This window comes from Rhinopithecus roxellana, chromosome 13, assembly GCF_007565055.1.
Source record: "Rhinopithecus roxellana isolate Shanxi Qingling chromosome 13, ASM756505v1, whole genome shotgun sequence".
Lineage (NCBI taxonomy): Eukaryota > Metazoa > Chordata > Mammalia > Primates > Cercopithecidae > Rhinopithecus > Rhinopithecus roxellana.
Window position 1 is genome coordinate 124,277,815 of NC_044561.1, and position 15,927 is coordinate 124,293,741.

Sequence of the window (15,927 nt, forward strand, 5' to 3'; positions counted from 1 at the left end):
TCACTTGAGCCCAGGAAGTCGAGGCTGCAGTGAGCTATGACCACACCACTGCACTCCAGCCTGGATGATAGAGTGAGACCCTGTCTCAGAAAAAATAAAAAATAAAAAATACACACCCGCTCACTTCTTGGAATCTATCCTAAAGAAATATACACATAAGTGCATAGGATATACCACAGGATGTTCACTGCAACACTTATGAGTAATAATGACCTAAATGTTCACCATCATAAGACTGCCTTGTGATACACTATACCTTGGGAAACTACACAGCAACTAAAAAGAATGAGGAAGAGCACATAGGTGGTAAAATGAAAGCATCACCACTGATATATGAGTGAGTGCAACAAGAAAGGTTCATTAACAAAAAAATTATACATGGTGTAAGCCCATTGCTATATTTGTATGTGCATAATAAAAGAAAATATAAGGAGAGATTTTCCTTTTCCCCCTATGAAATGCTCTACTTTTCTTCTTTTTTTTTCTTTTTTTTTTTGAGACGGAGTCTCGCTCTGTCACCCAGGCTGGAGTGCAGTGGCACGATCTTGGCTCACTGCAAGCTCCACCTCCCGGGTTTACGCCATTCTCCTGCCTCAGCCTCCCAAGTAGCTGGGACTACAGGAGCCCGCCACCTCACCCGGCTAGTTTTTCGTATTTTTTAGTAGAGACGGGATTTCACCGTGTTAGCCAGGATGGTCTCGATCTCCTGACCGCGTCATCCGCCCGTCTTGGTCTCCCAAAGTGCTGGGATTACAGGCTTGAGCCACCACACCCGGCCCAAAATGCTCTACTTTTATCATAAAACTTACAATTATTATTATTTTATTGGGTTGTTGTTTTTTGTTTGTTTTTTGAGATGGAGTCTCACTCTGTCACCCAGGTTGGAGTGCAGTGGTGCAATGTGAACTCACTGCAACTTCTGCCTCCTGGGTTCAAGCAATTCTCCTGCCTCAGCTTCCCCAGTAGCTGGGATTACAGGCATGTGCTACCACACCCAGCTAATTTTCGTATTTTTCGTAGAGATGGGATTTCACCATGTTGGCCAGGCTGGTCTTGAACTCCTGATCTCAGGTGATCCTCCCACTTTGGCCTCCCAAAGTGTTGGATATGGTTTTGTTTTTGAGACAAGGTCTTGCTCTGTCACAATGCTCTGTCACAAGTCATGGCACGATCACGGATCACGACTGACTGCCGTCTCTACCTTCCAGGCCCAAGCGATCCTCTGACCTCAGCCTCCTGTGTGGCTGGGACTACAGGTACACGCTACCACACCAGCTAATTTTTGTATTTTTTGTAGAGACTGGGCTTCACCATGTTACTCAGCCTGGTCTCAAACTCCTGGGCTCAAGCAATCTGCCTGTCTCGACCTCCCCAAAGTGCTGGGATTACAAGTATGAGCCACTACACCTGGATAATAAAAATTATTTTAAAAATATTTTTATCTGTAGGATGCTTTACAAGGCAAGTCTATCTGGGTCAGTTTGAGTAAGCAGTTTGAGTTATTTATATATATGTGTATATAAAGAATATATATAAAGAATATATATAAATTATATATATAAATAATATATATTATATATATATATATATATATATATGGTTTGTTTGTTTGTTTGTTTTTTTGAGACAGGGCTTGCTCTGTTGCCCAGGCTGAACTGCAGTAGCACAGTTACAGCTTATTGCAGGCTCGACCTCCCAGACTCAAGCAATCCTCCCACCCCAGCCTCTCTAGTAGTTGGGACTACAGGTATTCATCACCACACCTGGCTAATTTTTTATTTTTTGTAAAAACATGGTCTCCCTATGTCACCCAGGCTGGTCTTGAATTCCTGGGCTCATGTGATCCTCCTGCCTCAGCCTCCCAAAGTGCTAGGATAACAGGCATGAGCCACCGCACCCAGCAAGTTTGAGTTATTAAACTACCAATGGAACTTGATGAGAGATTTGCTTAAAATTCTTCAGATTCAGGTGTATCTAGTGCTTAATGCTTCACCTTCACCCAATAGCTTTATGAAATAGACTATCTGACAAGTTAAGACATTGAGGCCTCTGAACTCTAATTTTTAATTTTAAAATTTATTTATTTATTTTTTACAGAACACTTCACAAATTTGTGCGTCATCCCTGTGCAGGGACCATGCTAATCTTCTCTGTATCATTCCAATTTGAGTAGCTCTGCTGCTGAGCCAAGCACCAGAATCTAATCTTTAAGGCTTTTTCTACTACATAGATAATTGAATCCTATGGGTTCCCACAAAACTATTTATGTTCCTATTATCTGGGGTCTCAAATATATGAGGACATTTACCACACTGTATTGTAATTGTGTCCTCAAGCACAATACTACTCTAAATGTACTCTGTTGATTCTTTTTTGTTGGTTGGTTGGTTGGTTGGTTTTTGAGACGGAGTCTCGCTCTGTTGCTCAGGCTGGAGGGCGGTGTCGCGACTTCGGCTCACTGCAACTTCCGCCTCCCAGGTTCAAGCAATTCTCTTGCCTCAGCCTCCCGAGTAGCTGGTACTACAGGCACATGCCACCACACCCGGCTAATTCTTGTATTTTTAGTAGAGACGAGCTTTCACCATGTTGGCCAGGCTTGTCTCGAACTCCTGACCTCAAGTGATCCACCCGCCTCAGCCTCCCAAAGTGCTGGGATTACAGGCGTGAGCCACCGTGCCAGGCCTCTGTTGAATCTTAAACTAAAAAATTAAAATTTGTATTTTGTATGTCTTTGAGGTTTTAAATTTTTATTTTTCTGGTAATTTATTTTTATTGTATTTTACAGCAGTATCCACCTGCAACATTTGGACAATTTAAAAAACCAGTACTTTAGCACTCTGAGAGGCACTGGGCTGCCAGAGAAAGAGTTGTCTAAACTGAGGAAAGTAGTTTGGTGTGGTGGCTCATGCCTGGAATCCCAGCACTTTGGGAGGCCAAGGTGGCAGATTGCTTGGGCCCAGGAGTTCGAGACCAGCCTGGGCAACATAGCAAAACCCCATCTCTATTTAAGTTTAAATAAAGAAGAATTTAAAGAAAAAATAAGCTGTGGCAGGTGCTCCATGTTTGGTGTATGAACGAATACATCACTGAAGGAATGACTATCTGAGTGTGAGAGAATCAGCCACATGAAGAAAAATGCCCAGAATCCAGGTTTCTCATTGAGAGCCATTCAAAGGGTGAGAGCTTAGGATGTCAAGTTCATGGCCACACTTAATAATGCACATCACTAAACCTGCACCCTTCTGATTTTAAAGACGGATGTGGGAGACCTTTCTCCCCCAAGTCATAGAACTGATCAACAAAGAAAAGAATACCAAAAACAGCCACACATAAATAACAAGCAGTATTTACTGCTCGTGATTTTAAAACTCAAACTAGGTTAGTAGACTTAGATAAACATTCTCCTTACCATTTTCACCAAGTAACAGGAAACACAACCCATATTCACAAATATCCTATTTTATGGACTGCTGGTTTTTGGGTTTTGTTCTGAGACAGGGTCTCACTGGAGTGTAGTGGTGCGGTCATGGCTCATTGCAGCCTTAACATTCCCGGCTCAAGCAATCTTCCCATCTCAGCCTCCTGAGTAGCTGGGACTACAGTCAAACGCCACCACACCTGGCTAATTTTTTAAATTTTTTATAGAGACAGCGTGTTGCTGTGTTGTAGCATGTTAACCAGGCTGGTCTCGAACTCTTGCCTCAGCCTCCCAAAGTACTGGGATTACAGGTGTGAGCCACCACATCCAGTCAAGGACTACTGTTTGAAGTGGAGGCTTTTGAACACACTTACCCCAGGATGATGAAACTGAAGAGTGAGGAGGATTTAGTCCTAGGGCACAAGTTCCTCAAGTCTACCTTGAAGTGCTTCAACTGTGCAGGAAACAGCTTCCACCTGAAGTTTCTGCCTCTAAACGGGAGCAAAGATGCCCCACTCAAGAAAAGTGCCAGGCACACCTTGCTCTGCTTTGGAAATTCCCACTGGCACTTTCCAGAAACAAGTAGGTCCCTTTATACGTAAAGGCACCTGGGGTGGGGTGCGGTGGCTCACGCCTGTAATCCCAGCACTTTAGGAGGCTGAGGCAGGCGGATCACCAGAGGTCAGGAGTTTGAGACCAGCCTGGTTAACGTGGTGAAACCCCATCTCTAGTAAAAATACCAAAAATTAGCCTGGTGTGGGGACGCACACCTGTAATCCCAGTTACTTATGAGGATGAGGCAGGAGAATCGCTTGAACCCAGGAGGAGGAGGTTGTAGTGAGCCAAGATTGTGCCACAGCACTCTTGCCTGGGTGACAGAGCAAGACTCCGTCTCAAAAAAAAAAAAAAAAAAAAAGGCACCTGGAATTCTGGAATTACAAAAATGGCATTTTTTTCCCCCTGCAGAGTTGTGCAGTACAAAGCAATGTCAGAGCAGCCCTCAGTCCTCATCCCAGGCTACTCCCTTCCTCATGGTGTAAATCTTTTAGGCAAACCTGTTTATTCTCCCCTCTAAAGTGTCAATCTTCACATCTGCAAATGGGATCATCATAATAATAGTACCTGGATTAATGTGAGGATTAAATAGCACAGTGTGTGTAGAACCCTTAGCCTGGGCCTGACACAGTGAGCCTTTGATGAGCACAAGCTTGGGGCTCTTTCTTATCACAAGCCAAAATAGAAACCCAAAGAAGTCCGGACCGGTGACAGATACCGTTTATTCAGCACATGCCATGTGCCAGAAACAGTGTTAAGTAAGATCTTTATTAGTTGGTGGGATGCTTTCTTTTCTTTTTTTTTTTTCTTTTAAGAAACAGGGTCGGCCGGGCGTGGTGGCTCACGCCTGTAATCCCAGCACTTTGGGAGGCCAAGGTGGGCAGATCACTTGAGGTCAGGATTTGAGACTAGCCTGGCCGACATGGTGAAACCCCGTCTCTACTGAAAATGTAAAAATTAGCTGGGAGTGGTGGCAGGTGCCTGTAATCCCAGCGACTCGGGAGGCTGAGGCAGGAGAATCACTTGAACCCAGGAGGCGGAGGTTGCAGTGAGCAGAGATTGTGTCACCACACTCCAGCCTGGGCAATAAGAGCAAAACTCTGAGAAAAAAAAGGGAAGGAAGGAAGGGAGGGAGCGAGGGAGGGAGCGAGGGAGGGAAGGAGGGAAAGAAAGAAAGAGGATCTTGCTCTGTCACCCAGGCTGGACTGCAGGGGCACAATCGTAGCTCACTGCAGCCTCAAAATTCTGGGCTCAAGCAATCCTCCCACACCCCTCAAAGTGTTGGGATTACACACATAAGCCAGCATGCCCAGTGCTAGTGGAATTCCATTTTTTCTTTTTTTTTCCTGTGTGTGTGTGGTGTTTATTTGTTTGTTTGTTGGTTGGTTTTTGAGACAGGGTCTCACTGTGTTGCCCAGGCTGGAATGCAGTGGCACAAACATAGCTCACTGGAACCTCAACCTCCTAGGCTTAAGTGATCCTCCTTCCTCAGCCCCCCAATTAGCTGGGACTACAGGCGTGCAACACCACGCCGGGCTAATTTTTGTATTTTTTGTAGGGATGGGATTTCCCCATGTTGCCCAGGCTGGTCTCAAACTCCTGAACTCAAGCAATCCTCTCTCCTCAGCCTCCCAAAGTGCTGGGATTCCAGGTGTGAGCCGCCACACCCAGTGTGGTAGAGTTCTTAGTACAACTCTCTGGAGTAGCTACTCTCAGTGTCTCATTTTATTTTACTTTTTATTTATTTATTTTTGAGACAGGCTCTCCCTCTGTCACCCAGGCTGAAGTGCAGTGGCATGATCACAGCTCACTGCAGCCTCAACCTCCCAAGCTCAAGTGATCCTCCCACCTCAGCTTCCTGAAGAGCTCAGAATACAAGCATGTGTTACCACACCTGGCTAATTTTGTAGAGATGAGGTCTCACTATGTGGCTTAGGCTGGTCTCGAACTCCTGGGCGCAAGTGATCCTTCCACCTTGACCTCCCAGAGTGCTGGGATTCCAGGTGTGAGCCACTGTGCCTGGCCCAGCATCTAATTTTAGAGAGCCAGAAAGGTGAGGTCCCCTGTCCAAGCTCTCCCAGCTCAGAAAGTCTCCCTGCCTTTCTCCCCATCACCCCACTTTCATGACATTCATGCCGCCCTGTTCTTGTCCTCTGCTGTGTTTCTCAGCCTGAAATCGTGGGCATCAACTCTGGCCAGCTTTGTTGTTGTTCTCAAGCTTCTGTCATCATTGGTATAATTTTACATAAACTTCGCATTCCTTTAAATTTCAAAAAATATGTTCACTTCTTCTTTTTTTTTTTTTTTTTTTTTTTTGAGACGGAGTCTCGCTCTGTCGCCCAGGCTGGAGTGCAGTGGCGCGATCTCAGCTCAATGCAAGCTCCACCTCCCGGGTTTACGCCATTCTCCTGCCTCAGCCTCCCGAGTAGCTGGGACTACAGGCACCTGCCACCTCGCCCGGCTAGTTTTTTGTATTTTTTAGTAGAGACGGGGGTTTCACCATTTTAGCCAGGATGGTCTCGCTCTTCTGACCTCGTGATCCGCCCGTCTCGGCCTCCCAAAGTGCTGGGATTACAGGCTTGAGCCACCGCGCCCGGCCTATGTTCACTTCTTAAATATCTCCTGGGGGAGAAAAGAGTTCTATAAATGATTTCGTTCTCCCCGCCTTTGTGTTGAACTTAAAAAGGCGAAGTCACTGGATCTCCGTTAACAAGTCATGTTGTTTATTGGTTTATTTTCATTTTGGAAACTCTTCTCCATGGTTAACCACTCTTCCTCCTCCTTAAAAAATCCCATGAGGAATTCGGATCAGACACTGGGGCTGTGGGGCAGATCCCTGGGAGGATATCATGTTTCCAGAAGGCTCCTAGAAGCCAACAGGCATTGCAACCTGACTCTTAACTGACTTTTTACCTGTAGGATTATCTCCGGGCAGGAGGAAAAAGACACAGGCATGCTTTCTGGTCCCAAAGAAAATGATGTATTTCATGAAGGAAGAAAGAGTTTTAAACCAATAATTGAAATTCATTTGACCATAAAAAAGGCTGTATAAAAGCGTAAGGACTCTGGAACCCAACTGCTTGGGTTTCAATACCGCACAGCTCTGCCACTTATCTGTGTGATGCTGGCCAAGCTATTAAACGTCTCTGTGCCTTTATTTCCAATCTGTAAATTGAGGATGATAACAGTACCTAAATCCATGTTTTGATGAAGATAAAATAGGGTGTGCAAGGAACTAGAAGGTTTCTTGGGACTCTCAGGACTAAAACTGGGAAAGTCACAAGCAAACTGATATGTGCCCATCACCTTAAGATGAAATGAGAGGCCAGGTGTGGTGGCTTACGCCTGTAATCTCAGCACTTTGGGAGACTGAGGTGGGCGGATCACTTGAGGTCTAGAGTTCGAGACCAGGCTGTCCAACATGGTGAAACCCTGTCTCTACCAAAAAATATAAAAATTAGCCAGGCATGGTGGTACGTGCCTGTAATCCCAACTACTCAGGAGGCTGAGGCACGATAATCACTTTAACCTAGGAGGTGGGAGTTGCAGTGAGCCGAGATCGCACCACTGCATACCAGCCTGGGTGACAGAGTGAGACTCCATCTCAAAAAAAAAAAAAAAAAAAAAAAAAGATGAAATGAGAGTGTACATGTACCTTTATTCATCTATTTTTAATTTTAAAATAATTTTTTATTTATTAATTAAGATGGGGTCTCACTGTATTGCCCAGGCTGATCTTGAAACTCTAGGCTCAAGGAATCCTCCCACTTCGGCCTCTCAAAGTGTTGGGATTACAGGCAATGAGCCACCAAGCCCAGCCTACCTGTACCTTTAGAAACAACACCTGCACTTTTGTTTTGTTTTGTTTTTTAGATGAAGTCTCGCACTGTCACCCAGGCTGGAGTGCAATGGCATGATCTTGGCTCACTGCAACCTTAGCCTCCCGGGTTCAAGCAATTCTCCTGTCTCAGCCTCCCAAGTAGCTGGGATTACAGGTGCCCACCACCACATCTGGCTAATTTTTTGTATTTTTAGTAGAGATGGGGTTTCACTGTGTAGGCCAAGCTGGTCTTGAACTCCTGACTTCGTGATCTGCCCACCTCGGCCTCCCAAAGTGTTAGGATTACAGGCGTGAGCCACCGTGCCCGGCCAACACCTGCACATTTTAATGTTCCTTCATCTTTTCTGTGATTATTTGTGGCTGCCTCCAGCCATCGTTGATTCCTTGCCTGTGGTCCTCATTTCTTCAATATCTACTCTGCGGGGACCCATGATATGCCTTTTATTCCTATCACTACACTGACTTGTTTCCCAAAGTTCCAAATACATGTTCTGGCCAGTCATGGGACAGCTATTAAGATAATTTATTAAGTGCCAGGCAAAGAGCTTTTCAACAAATCCTTCAGGCTTTTCTTCTTCCTCAATTTTTAAGCAACACGTAACTTAAAGGTTAAAATGGGGATAATAGGCTCCTCCCCTTGCGTGAATGCCCACGATGGTTTTTGCTTATCTGTCCACTCCTCCTCTGTCTCTTAATAGCTGAAGAGCCTGGTGCAGTGGCTCCTGCCTGTAATCCCAGCACTGTGGGAGGCAGAGGCAGGTGGATCACTTGAACCCAGGAGCTGAGGCCAGCCTGGGCAACATAGTGAGACTCCATCTCTACAAAAAAATAAATAAAATTAGGTGGACATGGTGGCACATGCCTGGGGTCCCAGCTACTTGGGGGGCTGAGGTGAGAGGATCGCTTGGGCCTGGGAAGTCAAGGCTGCAGTGAGACGTGATTGTGCCACTGCACTCCAGTCTGGGCAACAGAGTGAGACTGTCTCTAAAAAAAAAAAAAAAAAAAAAAAAAAAACCAAATAGTTGAATGATATGAATTATAGTGACAATTTTGGGGGCGCTTACTACGTATAATACTAGGCACTATATCAAACCCCTTAAAAATAGCTCATTGGATCATTATGAAAAATCCAAGGAATAGGTACCATTATTATTTTATTTTTATTTTTATTTTTTATTTTTTTGAGACAAAGTCTCACTCTTTTGCCCAGGCTGGAGTACAGTGGCATGATCTCGGCTCACTGCAAGCTCTGCCTCCTGGGTTCACGCCATTCTCCTGCCTCAGACTCCCGAGTAGCTGGAACTACAGGTGCCCACCACCACACCAGGCTATTTTTTTGTATTTGTTAGTAGAGATGGGGTTTCACCGTGTTAGCCAGGATAGTCTTGATCTCCTGACCTTGTGATCGCCCGCCCCAGCCTCCAAAAGTGCTGGGATTACAGGCGTGAGCCACCACGCCCAGCAGCATTATTATCCCCATTTTACAGATAAAGAAACTGAGTCAGGGAGGCCAGCTCACTTCTCCTAGTGGCAGAACCAGGACTTGAACCCAGGTATGACTCCAGAGCCCCTGCTCCAAGCAAGGGCTTACTTCGTGATCCACCTGCCTCGGCCTCCCAAAGTGCTGGGATTACAGCCATGAGCCACCGTGCCCAGCCTGCTCTTCTTTTTTTGAAAAATAGAAACATGGTGTATCAACACCAAATAGTTGTGAGGATGGAATGCTTGTGAGATGCATAGCACAGTGTTTGCAGCCACTATGATCAGTATTATATGAGTATTTTGATTATTATTCCATTACTATGTCCCTGTTGTAGACTGAATTGTGTTCCCCAAAAAGATAAAGTCTTAACCTCCAGTATCTGCGAATGAGACTTTATTAGGACATAGGGCCTTTGCAGATGTAATCAAATTAAAACGAGGTCAGGCCTGGCATGGTGGCTCACATCTGTAATTCCAGCACTTTGGGAGGCCAAGGTGGGTGGGTCACCTGAGGTCAGGAGTTCGAGACCAGCCTGGCCAACATAGTGAAACCCCCATCTCTACTAAAAGTACAAAAATTTAGCTGGGTGTGGTAGCAAGCGCTTGCAATCCCAGCTACTTAGGAGGCTGAGGCAGGAGAATCACTTGAACTCGGCAGGTGGAGGTTGCAGTGAGCCAAGACGCCACAGCATTCCAGCCTGGGCAACAGAGCAAGACTTCACCTCAAAAAAAAAAAAAAAAAAAAAAAATTAAAATGAGGTAGCCGGGTGCAGTGGCTCATGCCTGTAATCCCAGCACTTTGGGAAGCTGAGGTGGGCGGATCACGAGGTCAGGAGATCGAGACCATCCTGGCGAAAACAGTGAAACCCTGTCTCTACTAAAAATACAAAAAAATTAGCCGGGCATGGTGGCGGGCGCCTGTAGTCCCAGCTTCTCGGGAGGCTAAGGCAGGAGAATGGCGTGAACCCGGGAGGCAGCAGAGCTTGCAGTGAGCTGAGATCGCGCCACTGCACTCCAGCCTAGGTGACAGAACAAGACTCCGTCTCAAAAAAAAAAAAAAAAAATTAAAATGAGGTCATTAGAGTAAGTTCTAAATTCAATCACTGGTACCCTTATAAAAATAGACACAGAGACAGACAGACAGACAGACACACACACACGGAGAACACCACATGATGCACGTGATGATGGAGGCAGAGATCAGAGTGATTCAGCTGCCAGTCAAGGAACACTAGTGACTGCTGGCAGCCACAGAGGCAGGGAGAGAGGCACGGAACAGCCTGTCCCTCCAAGACTCCAGAAGGAGCCAACCTTGCCAATACCTAGATTTCAGACTTCTAGCCTCCAGAACTGTGAGACAGCAAAATTGTGTTGTGTTAAGCTACCCAGTGTGTAGTACTTTGTGAACAAATTCAGTTCCTGGCCAGGCGCAGTGGCTCACGCCTGTAATCCCAGCACTTTGGGGGGCCGAGACAGGCATATCACTTGAGGTCAGGAGTTTGAGACTAGCCTGGCAACATGGTGAAACTCTGTCTCTACGAAAAATCCAAAAATTAGCCAGGTGTGGTGGTGCACACCTGTAATCCCAGCTACTCAGGAGGCTGAGGCACAAGAATTGCTTGAACCCACGAGGCAGAGGTTCTAGTGAGCCGAGATCAAACCACTGCACTCCAGCCTGGGTGACAAAGTGAGACTCTGTCTCAGAAAAAAAACAAAACACTCAAAAAAACAAATACAGTTCCCTTCCACAACCTAAGTCCAGACCTTCACATTCTGTGCAAGTTCCTCTTCCAAGGGCCTCTTCAAATGCAGGCCTGCCTGCAGCTCTCTTTCCTCAAATCTATCTTAACACACCAATTTCTGACTCCCAGGTCAAAAACCTGCGATGACACCTGAATACTTACATCAGTGTTTCCTAAACTTGCTTAAGATAAGGATCACTAGGATGAGAGTCCAAATTACAGGTTCACTGCTGGGCGTGGTGGCTCACGTCTGTAATTCTAGCACTTTGGGAGGCCAAGGCAGGTGGATTGCTTGAGCCCACGGGTTTGAGACCAGCCTAGGCAACACGGTGAAACCCCATCTGTACAAAAAATACAAAGTATTAGCCCGGTGGGGAGGTGCGCACCTGTAGTCCTAGCTACTCAGGAGGCTGAGGTAGGAGGATTGCTTGAACCTGGGAGGGTGAGACTGTCCTGAGTAGTGATTGCGCAACTGCACTCCAGCCTGGGCGACAGAGTGAGAACTTGTCTCAAAAAATAAGAATAATTATAGGTTTCCTGGGCTGCACTCCAGACTACCAGACATGAGATCACAGAAGAGGTGCTTGGAATCTGCATTTTTAATAAGCACCCAGGACAATTCTTTTCCTCAGGCACATTTGGGACACTCAGGCCTGCAAGATAAAATCTGGAAGAGACTAAAGATCTTGCCTCAATGATCTCCGTAAAATGGCGCCAGCCTGCCCGTTCAAATGTCATCTCCCAAGGCTTCCCATTGTGTTTACATCCCTCCATGTGAACAGCCTGCCTCACTGTCCTCACCTTGATCAGCCTCTGCTCAAACCTTTGTTCTTGCTATTCTCCTGCCCAGAACACCTCTTCCTTTTCTCCCATCATCTAGGTCTGATTCAGATGCCACAGATCTTAAAATTATTTCTAATTTTTCTGAGATGGCTTCTCAATGACCTCAGAATAAAATTCAATGTCCTTGTCATAGCCTGCAAGAGGCTGCATGATCCGGCCACAGTCAGTCTCTCTCTCTCTTTTTTTTTTTTTTTTTGAGATGAAGTCTTGCTCTGTTGCCCAGGCTGGAGTGCAGTGGCACAATCTCGGCTCACCGCAACCTCCACCTCCCGGGTTCAAGCAATCCTCCCACCTCAGCCTCCCAAGAAGCTGGGATTACAGGTGTGTGCCACCACGCTCGGCTAATTGTTGTATTTTTAGCAAAGATGGGGTTTCACCATGTTGGCCAGGGTGGTCTCGAACTCTTGACCTCAAGCGATCTGCCATTGGCCTCTCAAAGTGCTGGGATTACAGGTGTGAGCCACCATGTCCAGCTTCAGTCTCATTTTAAGCCGTTATTCTCCTTCACTCAAAGCTCCAGGCCTGGTCAGGTACAGTGGCTCATGCCTCTACCTAAGCAGAACACATGTGCATGCGCATGCATGTGCACACACAAGAACACACACAACACACACACACACACACTTGCTTCATTCATTTCAGTCACTGTACCCGGTTTGATCAGTTGCCAACATTTAAAAATCAGGAAGTTTCACATAAAAACGTCCAGTCTCTAACTGGATGTAGTGGCTCACGCCTATAATCCCAAAATTTTGGGAGACCAAGGAGTGAGGATCACTTGAGCTCAGGAGTTCCAGACCAGCCTGGGCAACATAGTGAGATCTCATCTCTACAAAAAAATGTAAAAAACTAGCCAGGTATGGTGGCACACACCTGTAGTCCTGACTGCTCAGGAAGCTGAGGTGGGAGAATTGCTTGTGTTCAGGGTTTCAAGGTTGCAGTGAGCTATGATTGCACTGCTGTACTCCAGACTGGGCAATACAGCAAGACCCTGTCTCTGAAAAAAACAAACAAAACCAATCCAGCCTCTCTTAAAGAATCAGATCTGCCCACTTCAAAGCCCTCCTTCCCACGCAGCTGCAGCCATATGGACTGGAGGTAAGTCCTTCCTGTGGGGCAGAAGCTCTGGTCCCCTTAAGTCCCCACCCAGCCTCTCCTTCCACCCCACATTGGTGCACTTGCTGACTGTCTGTCACCCTTGTAACCTGGGCATCTAGCCTGTGCCTGGCTCTTAGCTAGACCTCAATAAATATGTGCTGAATGAATGAAAAAATACATGAATGGATATCCTCCCTCCTCCCTAAACCCCCCAGGCCACACCACTCATTTGGCCATTTAATCACAGCCTTCCTTGCAAGACTTACTAATTTGCTGCCCCACTGCCTGCCTCCTCAGTAGATATTATTAAAACACAAATCTGATTATTTCATTCCCCAGTTTTAAATGTGTGGAGTCTCCCAGCATAAACTCTGCACCATGGCCTCCGAGGCCCTTCTCAATCTGCTTCCCACCTACTTTTCCAGTCCCGATCTCCAGAGAGGGCCCCCACCCAGCACGCGCCCACACCCTACTCGCTGGCTGGGGAATACACCATGTTCTTTCCCTGCCCCCACACCACTGCCTGTGAAGCTCGTCTCCTGGAATGCCTCCTCCCCGCCATGCCTCTAGCAAACTCCTACTCATTCTTCAGCCCTAGCGCTAAGTCACTTCACCCGTGAAACACTCCAGACCCCCCCGCCCCAGGGCTGACTTAGTCATTCTCTCTCTTCTGCTCCCACTCCTCTCCTTTCATCCCCTGGCCTTAGCACTGAGTAATAGCTTAAAATAGCAGCTGGTGCTTTCTGAGCCCTGCTGTGTGCCAGGCACCAAGTGAGCTTTATCTCCCTTAATCCTCACGCCCATCCTGAGTCCCGGCCCCCTAAACCTGCAGAAACACAAGGTTCACTCTCTCACCTCCAATGTCCCAGAGAAGCCATCTGGCTACCCTACTTTACATTTTCTTTCTCCCTTCACTCCTCACTCCACCACCCCAGGCCTCCCATCCCGCTTCCCAGCTTTATTTTCCTCCACGGCTCTTATCACTAACACACTACATACTTAAATTCATTTATTTGCAAATGTCAGCTCCAGGATTTTGTCCTTTTTTTAAACTACAATTTCCTTAACATCTGGAATACTACATGGGGCTGGGTGTAGTGGCTCGTGCCTGTAATCCCAACACTTTGGGAAACCAAGGTGGGAGGATTGCTTGAGTCCAGGAGTTTGAGAACAGCCTAGGCAACACAGAGGGCGCCTGTCTTTTTGTTTTGTTTTGCTTTGTTTTTTGAGATGGAGTCTCGCTCTATCCCCCAGGCTGGAGTGCAGTGGCATGATCTCGGATCACTGCAAGCTCCGCCTCCTGGGTTCACACCATTCAGTGAGACCCTGTCTTTACAAAATTTTAAAAATTAGCCAGGAGCGGTGGTGCACACCTGTAGTCTCATCTACTTGGGAGGCTGGAACATGTGCTGGAGGCAGGAGGATCACTTGAGCCTGGAAGGCAGAGGTTGCAGTGAGCTGTGATCACACCATGGCACTCTAACCTGGACAACAGGATGAGGCTCTGTCTCAAAAAAAAAAAAGAAAGAAAAAAAAATAGACTAGTACCTAGCACATAATAGGTACTCAATCAGTAATAATAATTTTTTTTTTTTTTTGACAAGGAGTTTCGCTCTTGTTACCCAGGCTAGAGTGCAATGGTGAGATCTTGGCTCACTGCAACCTCTGCCTCCCGGGTTCAAGCAATTCTCCTGCCTCAGCCTTCTAAGTAGCTGGGATTACAGGCATGCAACACCACACCCACCTAATTTTGTATTTTTTAGTAGAGACGGCGTTTCTCCATGTTGGTCAGGTTGGTCTTGAACTCCCAACCTCAGGTGATCCACCCACCTCGGCCTCCCAAAGTGCTGGGATTACAGGTGTGAGCCACTGCTCCCGGCCTTATGATAATAATTTTTTTTAGAAAAAGAATAGAGACAGAGTCTCACTATGTTGCCCAGGCTGGTCTCGACCTCCTGAACTGAAGCAATCCTCATGCCTCGGCCTCCCAAAGAGCTAGGAAACAGGCATGAACCATCACGCCCAGCCTCAATCAGTAGTTATTAAATCAAAGAAGGTAGATACTAGTACTATCTTCATTTTACCCTGAGGAAACAAAGATTGAGACAGGTGTCCAGGGTTCCACAGCAGGATGGTGGCAGAACCACACGTGACCCCGAATGGTCAAGTCTAGTGCCCGCCTCCTTAGCTGCTGTGCCCACCATCTCCAGGGGGGTTTGTGGTTCCCTCTCCATGGGTCTGACTTCTCAGCTCGACTCTGAGTTCCTTGGAGGCAAGCACTCTGTCGCTTTCACATCTGTTTCCTTGATGCATGGTCGGTGCTCCAGGAACGTTTGTTGGAGCAGTCTGTCCATGGAGGGCGCAGTGCTCAATGGCAGGAATCCATCCCAGCATCATTCTTTCATTGTTGTTTTCCTTTATCTCCATGCACAATGTTATATATAGAGTTGGGGCTCATTACATACATGCTACATTAATGAATTATATTATGACAGTAGGTAATAAAAATAATTACCAATAATGACAATAATATGTAACACTTAGGGCATCCTTACTCTCTATTGGGCACTATCCTAAGTGCTTTGTATGTGAATTAAGACAATTCATTGTCTTATTATGCTCATTTTACAGATGAGAAGACAGAGGCTCAAAGAAGTTAAGAACTTGCCTAAGGTCACATAGTTAGAAAATGGCAGAGGCAGGACTCAACTATAGGTATCTGGCTTGAGTCATGCTCTTAATGACTGCTCTTGGCCTCTCTGAGGGATGTCTACTGAGAGGTTACCTGGTGTGAAAACAAAAAGAAGCGTTTATTTATTACACATTTCCATTTTATTTCAAGGAATTCCTTTCAAAGGCTTTGGTAGGCAACATTATTTGCTAAATGAAACCCACTAATATCTGTACCATCTGAGCCCTGCAACAATCTGGTGAGGTAGGCATTGCTG

General features: G+C 46.3%; 1 non-coding gene across 1 annotated transcript; it reads right to left on the reverse strand.

The window, feature by feature from the left end:
- Window positions 1-2,087: 2,087 nt before the first annotated feature.
- On the reverse strand, window positions 2,088-2,194 carry LOC115892998. The gene has a single exon (XR_004052963.1). It is a non-coding gene; the product is annotated as a U6 spliceosomal RNA (small nuclear RNA).
- Between the last annotated feature and the right edge of the window lie 13,733 nt (window positions 2,195-15,927).